Source organism: Phocoena sinus, chromosome 9 (genome assembly GCF_008692025.1).
Source record: "Phocoena sinus isolate mPhoSin1 chromosome 9, mPhoSin1.pri, whole genome shotgun sequence".
Lineage (NCBI taxonomy): Eukaryota > Metazoa > Chordata > Mammalia > Artiodactyla > Phocoenidae > Phocoena > Phocoena sinus.
This window is the reverse complement of record NC_045771.1, coordinates 23936222-23947452: the sequence shown is the minus strand read 5'-3', so window position 1 is coordinate 23947452 and position 11231 is coordinate 23936222.

Sequence of the window (11231 nt, the reverse complement as noted above, 5' to 3'; positions counted from 1 at the left end):
ACTTGCTGTTCCTTTTAACTCCTCCTTCCTTTCCTGGAGGGTTGCTGGATTTATCAAATAAGTACGCAGGATGCCCAGTTAAATTCTAATTTCAGATAAATACAGGCAATTTCAAGATTCCCTGGAACCGAGGACCCAGAACCTGTACCTAGCCCTTCTTCACACCTTGAGGCTCTGGGTTTTCTGCTGCTTCCAGAGACAGGAGTGTGCCAGCTCGGTCCAGGGCCTTTGTATATGTGTATATGATGCTGATAAAATAGAAAGTAATAATAACAGCAGCTAAGGAAGCTGAGCCCAAGCTCAGGCAGCCAGAGGTGGGACGTGCCAATAGGATGCCAGTCATGAACCTACTTTTTCTGTTCCTTTTGTACCCTTCTTGCAGCAGCTGCATAGATTTGCAGAGACAGCTCATCAGAGAGGAGTTCAGTGCAAACCCGCAGGCTCCTTGCTATGGGTCAGGTGGCAGCGCCGCGGTGTGTGCAGAGAACAGCGGGTGTGCCCTGTCACTGCGCGGGGCCAACCAGCCCACTGTGCAGCATCCAGGCTGTAGGCCAGAATGCTTTGCAGGGGTTGCGTTTGATTCCGCCTCTCAGTCTGCCTATGAGTACAGGTCCTTGTGACATCCCCTCTGGTGGCCTGGGCTGCTACCAAACCATCTGCTTCCTAGCTGGGCCTGACAGAGGCTTCCCTCGGCGATGGGCCTCTGAAGCCAAGCTGATAGGTGGGGACGCAAGTGGTGACCACATATTAGAGACGTGCAGACAGGCTCCTGTGTGGGCAGCTTTCCCAATTCCATTCCCCATTCCATTCCAGAAGACTTAAAATTAAAAATTGGGGTAAGGAGGGCGTGTATTTTTAATCGTATTTCAGTGATGAGGCTAAGTTAACCTCTCCAAAATTATACATAACTGGAGAGCCAAGACTGGGGTCTGATTTCACACCTATTCTTTATTCTGGACACTTTATCCCTCAAACCTGCAGCCATTCCTCAGAGCCAGAGCCTGAAAACAATGAATTGCAACACTGGCTGCATATTAGAATCACCCGGGGGCTTTAAAAACATTCAGGTCCAAACCCCAGAGATTCTGATTTAATTGATCTGGGCGGGGCCCAGCCTTCAGTAGGTGATTAAAAGCTCCCCAGATGATTCTAATGAGCACGCAGGGCTGTGATTCATCACAGGCAAAGTCAGAGGTGGCACAGGTTAGGAGTTCCCCAACTTTTCTGCACATAGAATCACCTGGGAATCTTTTTTGTTTTGTTTTTGCAGTACACGGGCCTCTCACTGCTGTGGCCTCTCCCATTGCGGAGCACGGGCTCCGGACGTGCAGGTCCAGCGGCCATGGCTCACGGGCCCAGCCGCTCTGCGGCATGTGGGGTCTTCCCGGACCGGGGCACAAACTCGTGTCCCCTGCATCGGCAGGCGGACTCTCAACCACTGCGCCACCAGGGAAGCCCACCTGGGAGTCTTTAATAATACTGCCACCTGGCTCTCTTCCCCAGGCATCCTGGTCTAGTGTGGCATGCACCCTGGGCATCAGGATTTTTTAAAGCTCTCCAGGTGATTCTAATATTCAACAAGTTTGGAAGCCATTGGCATGGGATAGGGCCTGGCTTCTCTGAGTGTGGTCTGTCGACAGCAGCATCAAGATCACCTAGGAGCTTGTTAGAAATGCAGGGTTGGACTTCCCTGGTGGCGCAGTGGTTAAGAATCTGCCTGCCGATGCAGGGGACAAAGGTTCGAGCCCTGATCCAGGAAGATCCCACATGCCGTGGAGCAACTAAGCCCATGCGCCACAACTACTGAGCCTGCGCTCTAGAGCCCATGAGCCGCAACTACTGAAGCCCGCGAGCCACAACTACTGAAGCCCGTGCACCTAGAACCTGTGCTCTGCCATAAGAAAAGCCGCTGCAGTGAGAAGTCCGCACACCTCAACGAAGAGTAGCCCCTGCTCGCTGCAGCTAGAGAAAGCCCGTGAGTAGCAACAAAGAACCAACACAGCCATAAATAAATAAATAGATAGATAGATAAATTTATTTTAAAAAAAGAAATGCAGGATTTCAGGCCCCACTCTGGACCTGCTGAATCAGAATCTATTTAACAAGATTTCCAGGTAATGTGTATGCATGTTCAAAGTTGCCTAGGGAATGATGAAGAGGCAGACAAGGGCATAATTTTTTTTAATCAACCCATCTGCTCATTCATCTATTCAGTCATTATACTGATAATCACAGAGTGCTGGCTGTGTGTTAGCACTGTACCGGGCGCTGTTTATTCAAAGATGAATGAGGCTAGGGGTGCAGTGAGAACAAAACTGTCAGAACACAAGGCTGATGCCAGCATCTATAGTAGCAGAAAGGAGATACTGTGTGAGATAGAACAAGGACTGGTGCCCTTTACTCTCTGGAGAGCAAAGGTTCGTCTTACAGGGCAGGTGTGTTCAAGGGTTATGGAGGCTCAGGATGGCTGCTGTAAAGGTGGCTGGGCAGGATGGAGAAGGGGTTCTGTGCCCTCCAAGGAGCCTCAGCTTTAGCTGTGGATAATGAGGTCTCTGTGGAGGCCGTAGGTAAGACAGAGGAGAATGTCCTGACTCAGATGGGTCTTCTAAAGAGAGCTGTGAAAGATTAAGTGGAAGGACTGGAATGGAAGGAATCTGGTGGCCATGGAGACCCACTGGGACACTTAGAAAGAGGTCCAATGATGAGGGGGTGGCCGAAGGGATGGAGAAGAGAGCCAGGTTTGGGAGAGGGCTCTGAGGGAGGATCGGTAGGGCTTAGGGACATGTTGCACGCTGGCTGAGAGAGAAGTTGAACATGACTCCTGGGTGTACAGTTTAGGCAACCAGATGGCGGTGGCACTGTTCAGTGGGGTGAAGATCCCAGGAAGCTGAGCAAGTTTGGACAGGTTGAGAGGCAGCTGTGTGTTTGGGACTGGAGCTAAGGAGAGAGGTTGAGGCTGGCTGGAGATCAGGGAGTCAACAGCATCCAAGGGTTGCTGAAGCCATAGGAGTGGGTGAGATAATTTAAAGATGGAAAGGAAGGGGAGAGGGATAGACAGAATAGTGGGGCCTTACCATTTAAAGGGAGATGGGAGGAGGAGAAAAGGAGGGGGATGGGAAAGAGGGTGGAGAAGTGGGAAGGAGCCAGTAAAGACAGGCTGGCAGGAATGGGTCAGAAAAGGAAAAAGAGCATTAAGATAGAGGATGCCTTGGGGCTCCCCTGGTGGCGCAGTGGTTGAGAGTCCGCCTGCCGATACAGGGGACACGGGTTCGTGCCCCGCGTACAGCAAAAAAAAAAAAAAAAAGAGGATGCCTGAACATCACAAGACACTCAGGAAAAGGAGTCTAGTTCATGGAGTAAAATACTGCAGAGAATTTTGGAGATGAAGATCGAAAGCTGGATTTGGTAATTAGATCACTAGTGACCCAGTGGTCGCAGTGGCGTGTGGGTAGAGGGACCAGATTGTAGTGGGCCTGGGGTACTGAGACAGAAGACACAGAAAGTGTAGATTCATCTCCAATGTTGGTGGGAAGAGAGAGGGAGAGACAGAGCGGTAGTTTAAAAAAGAAGTAGGACAAAAGGGTTTCTGTATCCTGTTTAGGTTGGAGAAGATGAGCCCATTTCTGAGCTAAGAGGAAAGAGTTACAATTGGTTAAAGATACAGGGGGAGAGAAGATAACTATCGTCCAGCTGGCAGGAGGAGATGAGATTCAGAACAGAAAGAGAGGAATTCATCTTGAAGAGGAGAGGGATGTTAAAGTAGTCCCCATCAATGTTCTCTGTGTTCTCTGGCTGGAGCACGTCATCTGCGGACAGCCCGGAGGAAGCTGCGGGCTGAGCAGCCGCAGGAGCCACGAGAGGTTCCGCGAGCAGAAGAGGTAGAGCCAGCCAGGTGGGAGATCCCCAGCTGCAGGGACCCCAGCAGCCTGCACTGCATTGCATTTTTTTTCCAGCCACAGTGGCCCAGGAGGTGAGGAGCATAAACGTGCTGTTTTCCTTCAGGTTTGGGGATTGGCTAACCTGAGGGGCAAGTGAGCAAGGGCACCCAGGGTTCTGTGAAGAGCACCATCGATGCCATGATTTTAGGTCAAGTTTTCCTGCCATTCTCGTGAAGGCCAAATGCAGGGGCAACACCCATTCAGTGAGCCTCCTTCATGGGGCTGGGGGCTAATGGGACTGCCAGTACCTTGGCTGAGCCAGATATGTTTGGAAAGAGGAAACCCCTACAGATGCATGAGGCAGAGGCAACTCTGTGTCACCCAGCCCCGGTGGCTCTAGAGATGGGAATACCAGACTCATCTGCCCTCCTGCTGACTCTCCAGCTCCTGAGGGAATCAGAGGGTCCTAAAAGGGCTGGAAGGAAGCTTAGCAATCACCCAGTCCACCGGTTTGGCAGCAGCGACCCCTGGGGATATTTTGGAAATACGGGGAGGGGGGAGATTTTTGATTGTCACAATGATTAGAGGAATGCTACTGACACTTAGTATTAATGCACGAGACAGTCCTGCACGGAAAAGACAAGAAAAGGTTTGTCCCACTGTCCATGGCTCTCAAATACCTTGCCAAGCAGTGGAAAGCTGTCCACAATTATCTTTGAACTCTGGCCTACATATAAACATAGCTGAGTTTGCTAGGAATGTTTCTGTATATAAATCAAGGAAGGTTGTACTTCAGAATGTCGCTAAGAGCTGGGTATTAGTTTGGAAAATCACCTCTCTGAGGGCAAAGATCCCACAGTCACTGAGCCACTGAAATAACATACCTGTGTCCCTCAGCATTAGCACCTGTCACAGTCATGTTGCTTCTACACATAGATGCAAGCATCTCACAGTTTCATCCTATTATGCATTACCATGCTTGAGCATTTACACGCTGAAACACGTATTCCTATATTATAATTGTGTCATTTTAATTTTTATATGTCAGTTAGGGAATTGTATGGATTTTTTATTGAATGAAAGATTCTTTAAATTCCATTCTTTAAATTCCAATTTTCAAAAGTTACACACACATGATTTCATGTAATACCATAATAACCCTTTTTTCCCCACTCCAATATTGCCCCTCCCCCTTTTCCCTCTCCCCACTGGTAACCACTAGTTTGTTCTCTATATATGGATCTGTTTGTTTTTTGTTATATTCACTAGTTTGTTGTATTTTTTTAGATTCCACATATAAGTGATACCATACAATATTTTTCTTTCCTTGTCTGACTTACTGCACTTAACATAATGCCCTCCAAGTCCATCCACATCGCTGCAAATTTTATTCTTTTTTATGGCTGAGTAATATTCCATTGTGTGTGTGTGTGTGTGTACACTACATCTTCTTTATCCATTCATCTGTTGATGGGCAGTTAGGTTGCTTCCATACTTTGGCAATTGTAAATAATGCTGGTATGAATGTTGGTGTGCATGTATCTTTTTGAATTAGTCTTTTTGTTTTTTTCAGATGTATACCCATGAGTGGAATTGCTGGGTCATATGGTAGTTCTATTTTTAGTTTTTTGAGAAACCTCCATACTGCTTTCCACAGTGGCTGCAACAATTTACATTGTACTGATTTTTAAAAAATATTTTTAAAGCAGGTTTTAATCTCTATTATTTTATTTCAGAATAATAAAGAGGATACTATCAACCATTGGCTATAAAAGAGGGTGCTTTAACTCTAGTAGAGTTAGAAAAGAGTCGAGTCTAATCTCTCAATGAGTGAATTCTCTCTACAGCAACTCTAATGGCTAGTTGTCCAGATCTGCTTGACCATTTCCAGGGCAGGGAATTCATCCCCCCACCAGTAGTCTGTTCCATCATCAGGCAGCTGGCTGTGCTGAGAAATAAAGAGACGGCTTGCATATAAGGAGCTGAACTTGTCATTGAATAACTTCCCCCTTCACTAGTTCTACTTCTGTCCTCCGAGGCCACGTCGAAAGTGTCAATCCTTCTGCATGAGATCTCTCTGATATTTGTATGTGGCCAGAAACCCCGTGTATATCCCCTCTGCCCCCCTGCTCACTGTCTTCTCTTCTCCAGACAGAAGGTCTGCAGGCCCCTCATCATCCTGTACATGACATGATTTTTGTGCCCCTTTGTTATCTTGGCCAAACAGACACCTGTATTAAGCATGAGGGCTTCAGAGAGACCAGCAGGTCCCAGTCTGTTCAGAGGATACTTTACAGACTGCTGACCTATTCAATGTGCTCAGCTCCGGGCACACAAAGATGATTGAGAAACAGGTATTGTCCCTGGGAGCTCAGCCAATGGTGAAATAGTCACATGAAACGGCACACAGAACATACTCTTATCTCCCTTCTCTCCCAAGACCCCTCTAGACGTATAGGAAGGGGATATTCTTTTTAAAGAAAAATACTATGAGGAGGAGAGGCCATCAGCAGATAAGAGGTTTCCACAAACTTTTAGAAGAGTAAGAGCAGGTGGAGGTAGGGAACAGTCGCGTGGCAGAGTGGAGAAAGAATCGGCTTAGAGAGCTCAGAGAAAGGGAGGTGGAAGAGAAGGGACGTATTCACTCCTGAGAACTGGTCCCCACAGGGCCGGCAGTGGCAGAAGGCAAGAGTGAGATCTGGTATCGGAGTAGGGAGATTATTTGAAAGTCCACTTATGTAACTGTCAACCTGCACCACCAAACAAATATTTACAGCCAGGGCTCTAACCCTCAGCCACGTGATTAGAGGCTTCTTCTCAGGAAAATGGAGTGGCCCCAGAAAACAGACATGTGAGCGTCCCCACATAATAGCTGGCTCCCACTGAGAACCCAAAAGCCAAACTCAGCTACTGAGAAAACCCCACCCAAGCACACAGAACTCCCAAATGACATTTCAGTGTCTTATGTTTCAACATACAAATAGATACAGCCAAAGATAATCCACCCCCAAAGAGAGTCTCTGACATAATGCGACGGGGGGAAATACAGAGAAAGAAGACCCCTGAGAAAATCGAAATAACATAAGGAGCAGAAAAGAATTCAGACAAGACAGACACAGCCTCTAATTCGTGTCCACAGAGACAGTACCAAAAGGGAAAACTCAGAGGACAAGAAAGCGCTCATGGAAATTAAAACATTTTAAGAGTGCTGCCAAAGTAAAATATTCAGTTGATTTAAAGATAAGATTAAGGAAATTTCCTGGAAAGCAGAAGATAAAAATTCAATAGTGTTGGAAGATGAAGTTGAGGAAATAACCCAGAGAGCAGATAACAAGACAGATGAAAAAGATAATAGAGATGAAAAGAGAATCAATTTGGTAGGTTCACATGGGACTAATAGGAGTTCTAGAAAGAGAGAACAAAGAACATTGAGCGGAGGAAACAATCAAGAAAATTATCAGCTCTGAAGTTTAGAGGTCTTTACAGAGTCCCCAAGTCCATACAGAACAAAGAGTAAAATCAGTAGTGTATGTCAACCTAAAATTTCAGTATATCAGGGACAAAGAGAATAACCCGAAAACATCCAGAGAGAAAATATCAACATAAAATCCCTGTGAACATTACAGAGGCATGAGAATTCTTAATGGCAACACCAGACTCTAAAATGCAGAGAAACCAGACCTTCAAAATTCAGAGGGAAGGGAATTTCAAAACAGAATTCAATACACGACAAATTATCATCATCTAGTATGGAATAAAGACTTTTTTTAGATTATATAAGAACTCAATACACCATTTAAGGAAGTTATTAATAACGTACTCCACAAAATAAAGGCGGAAGCCAAGAAAGGTGAACAGGAAATTCCAGACGCAGTGGTTCCCATCTGGAGAGCAGCTGGGAGATGTCCCAGGATGATAGCTGAGCCCAGGGAGCTGCCATCTAGCTGGGAGCCCAAAGGAGAAAGGGCTCATGACAGGGGGTTTCCCAAAGGTAAATTACCTGAGGTGCCAGAGCTTCTGAATAAAGCATGGAGGATTGTTTGAAGGAGATCGTGGCAAAAATAAAATAGAGACAATTAGAAAGTCCTGGTAAAGCAAAAACCTACACACACAAAACTTAAACCTTGTACCCTAATTGATTCTGCAATGGCCATGTTTACATTGTCACAATACTATAAACACTAATTAACCAAAGATGGTGATACAACAGGAGAGGCAAGGCATGGGCAGTGTAATATAAGTGAACCCTCATCTGTTATATAAGAAGTATAGATGAGGGTGAGCATATTTTCATATACTCATGAGCCATTTTTATTTCCTCTTCTGTTTTGTGTTTTGGTTATTTTTCTATTTCTATGTATTTCAAACCAGATTCATCATATAGCTTACTGATAAACCAAAGAAGGATTCCCATCAGGGTAAGGAGGAGTTAGATGAAGCATTAACTAAAGCAGTTAAGTAAGAGGCAGACATGAAGCACCAAATTAGGAAACAGGAAGTAAAATTGTATCATTAATGTAAAATGATGCGATCGCATAACTTGAAAACCCAAGAGAATCAATGGGAAAAATTGCAAATAATAAGAATTCTGTAGGATTGATGATGCAAAAGTAATATGGCAAATTAATAGCATTCCTATATAAAATGAACAGAAGTTTAAAAATACAATGGACGAGGCTTCCCTGGTGGCGCAGTGGTTGAGAGTCCGCCTGCCGTTGCAGGGGACGCGGGTTCGTGCCCCGGTCCGGAAGGATCCCATATGCCGCGGAGCAGCTGGGCCTGTGAGCCATGGCCGCTGAGCCTGCGCGTCCGGAGCCTGTGCTCCGCAACGGGAGAGGCCACAACAGTGAGAGGCCCACGTACCGAAAAAAAATATATATATATATATACAATGGAGGGGAAAACCAATTGTAATAGCAATAAAGGGTAAGGTCCATTATGAAGAATTCTGAAACATTGTTGAGGAACGTAACAGATGAACTCATCAAATGGAGATGAAAAACTTCTTGGGTTGGAAAATGTTGATCCTAAGTATAATGTTGTTAATTCTTCCTAAATTATGCTTTACACTTAAATATCTAGATAATACCTAGATAATTTTTTTTCTTGAAACCAGACAAGCTTATTCTCAAGTTCGTATGGAAAAATAAACATGCATGAATAGCCAGGAAATTCTTATAAAGAGGAGTCGTGAGAAGAGAGCAGCTCTACCCTATGCGGAAACATAATTAAAATAGAGAGGCCCTGGAGAACATTTGGTCAGATCAATACAACAGAATAAAGAGCTCAGAAATAGATACAAATTTATATGGGCACTAAAATAAATAGGTCTGGGCACAGCTGGAGACATCTGGGGGAAAAGTTGACTCCTACTTCTTTACTTCAAAATAATGGAACAAATATATAAAAGTTAAAACTGAAGCCATAAAAGTACTAGAAGAAAATATGGAGCATTAAAATATATATATTTCTAAATATATATATATATGATCTTGGAATAGGGGAGAACTGTGTGTTCATGAAGCAATTCAGCAAAAGACTGGCTAAATCAACTATTTAAAAATATACATCTGGGGACTTCCCTGGTGGTGCAGTGGTTAAGACTTCATGCTCCTGATGCAGGGGGCCCAGGTTTGATACCTGGTCAGAGAGCTAGATCCCACATGCATGCCACAACTAAGAGTTCACATGCCACAACTAAGGAGCCAGTGATCTGCAACTAAGGAGCCCATGAGCCACAACTAAGGAGCCCTCCGCCACAACTAAGGAGCCTGCCTGCTGCAACTAAAACCCGACGCAACCAAATAAATAAATAAATATTAAAAACAAACAAACAAAATACCCCACTCTTCCCCTTCCCCTTACTCAATAAAAAATATATTTATATATACATATGCATTGGAAAAAAGCACATATAGACAAGATCAAATAACAAATGATAAATTGCTGAAAGATACTTGCAGACATATGTGGCAGACAAATGCCTACTTTTTTCTATAGAAAGAATCACTACAAATCAATATAAAAAATGAAAAATCCAATTGAAAAATGGGCAAAGGATGTGAATAAACTTCAGAGATAAATTCATTGCTCTTGCACAGATAAAAAGATGCTCAACCTTACTTATAATGAGGGAACTGCAAGTGAAGATTGCAATGAGATGTCAATTTTCATCCATCAAAACTCAACAAAGATCAAAAATAGAATAGCGTATTGGCAAGGATGGGGGGCATTCATGCATTATTGGTGGGAGACTAAATTGGTATAAACCAAGATCTACTGTCAAGTGGAAAAGGCAAGGATAGAACAGTGTGTACAGCATGCTACCTACCATTTCCATTTAAAAAAGTAAACACATATATTTTGTATAGATATAGAGGAGCTCTGGAAGAAAGCACAAGACACGGGTCTCCTTTCTTCCTTCCTTCCTTCCTTCCTTCCCTCCCTCCCTCCCTCCCTTCCTTCTTTCCTTCCTTCCTTTTTAAAAAAATAGAAATAATTTTATTTTTTCTAATTATAAAAGTAATATTTGCTTCTCATAATAAAAGAATCTGAAAAATACAGAAAAATGTTGAAAAAGAAAGCAAAACCATCTTCAGTCTTTTCACTCAGAAAAATCACAGTTAACATTTTGGCATATATTCTTTCAGATATTTTTCCTGATATATATTTTGTGAAATGGCATCCTAGCTTGCACACTATTTTCAATCTGATCTTTTTCTCATTCAACAGCATCTCTGTCTTCCTATTTGAATGGTCAAAATTTATACTGCTTTCTAAGAGAAACATATGTATTAAGGACATTTATCTTTGTGTGTCATATCACAAATATTTTCCTAGTTTGGATTTTTAATTCGTATGAGGTTGAAAACTTTTTATTTGGGGGAATTTTCAAACATATATAAAAGAAGGGAGAATAGTGCAATTAGCCTCGGCATATCCATCACCCAGCTTCAAAATATAGCAAATTTTGTTTCATCTATATCCCTCCCACTTCCCTCCCATTATTTTGAAGCAAATCCCGTATATCATAGCATTTTATCTGTAAATATTTTGGCAATATAGTGTCTTTGACATATGGAAAATTTCATTGTTTCAGTAAATCAAATCAAATCAGAAGAAAATAGTCTTCATAAAACCCCAGCACGATTTCTTTTTTTTTTCAGTTTCTAATAGTATTTATTTATTTATTTTTAACATCTTTGTTGGAGTATAATTGCTTTACAATGGTGTGTTAATTTCTGCTTTATAACAAAGTGAATCAGCTATACGTATACATATATCCCCATATCTTCTCCCTCTTGCGTCTCCCTATCCCACCCCTCTAGGGGGACACAAAGCACCGAGCTGATC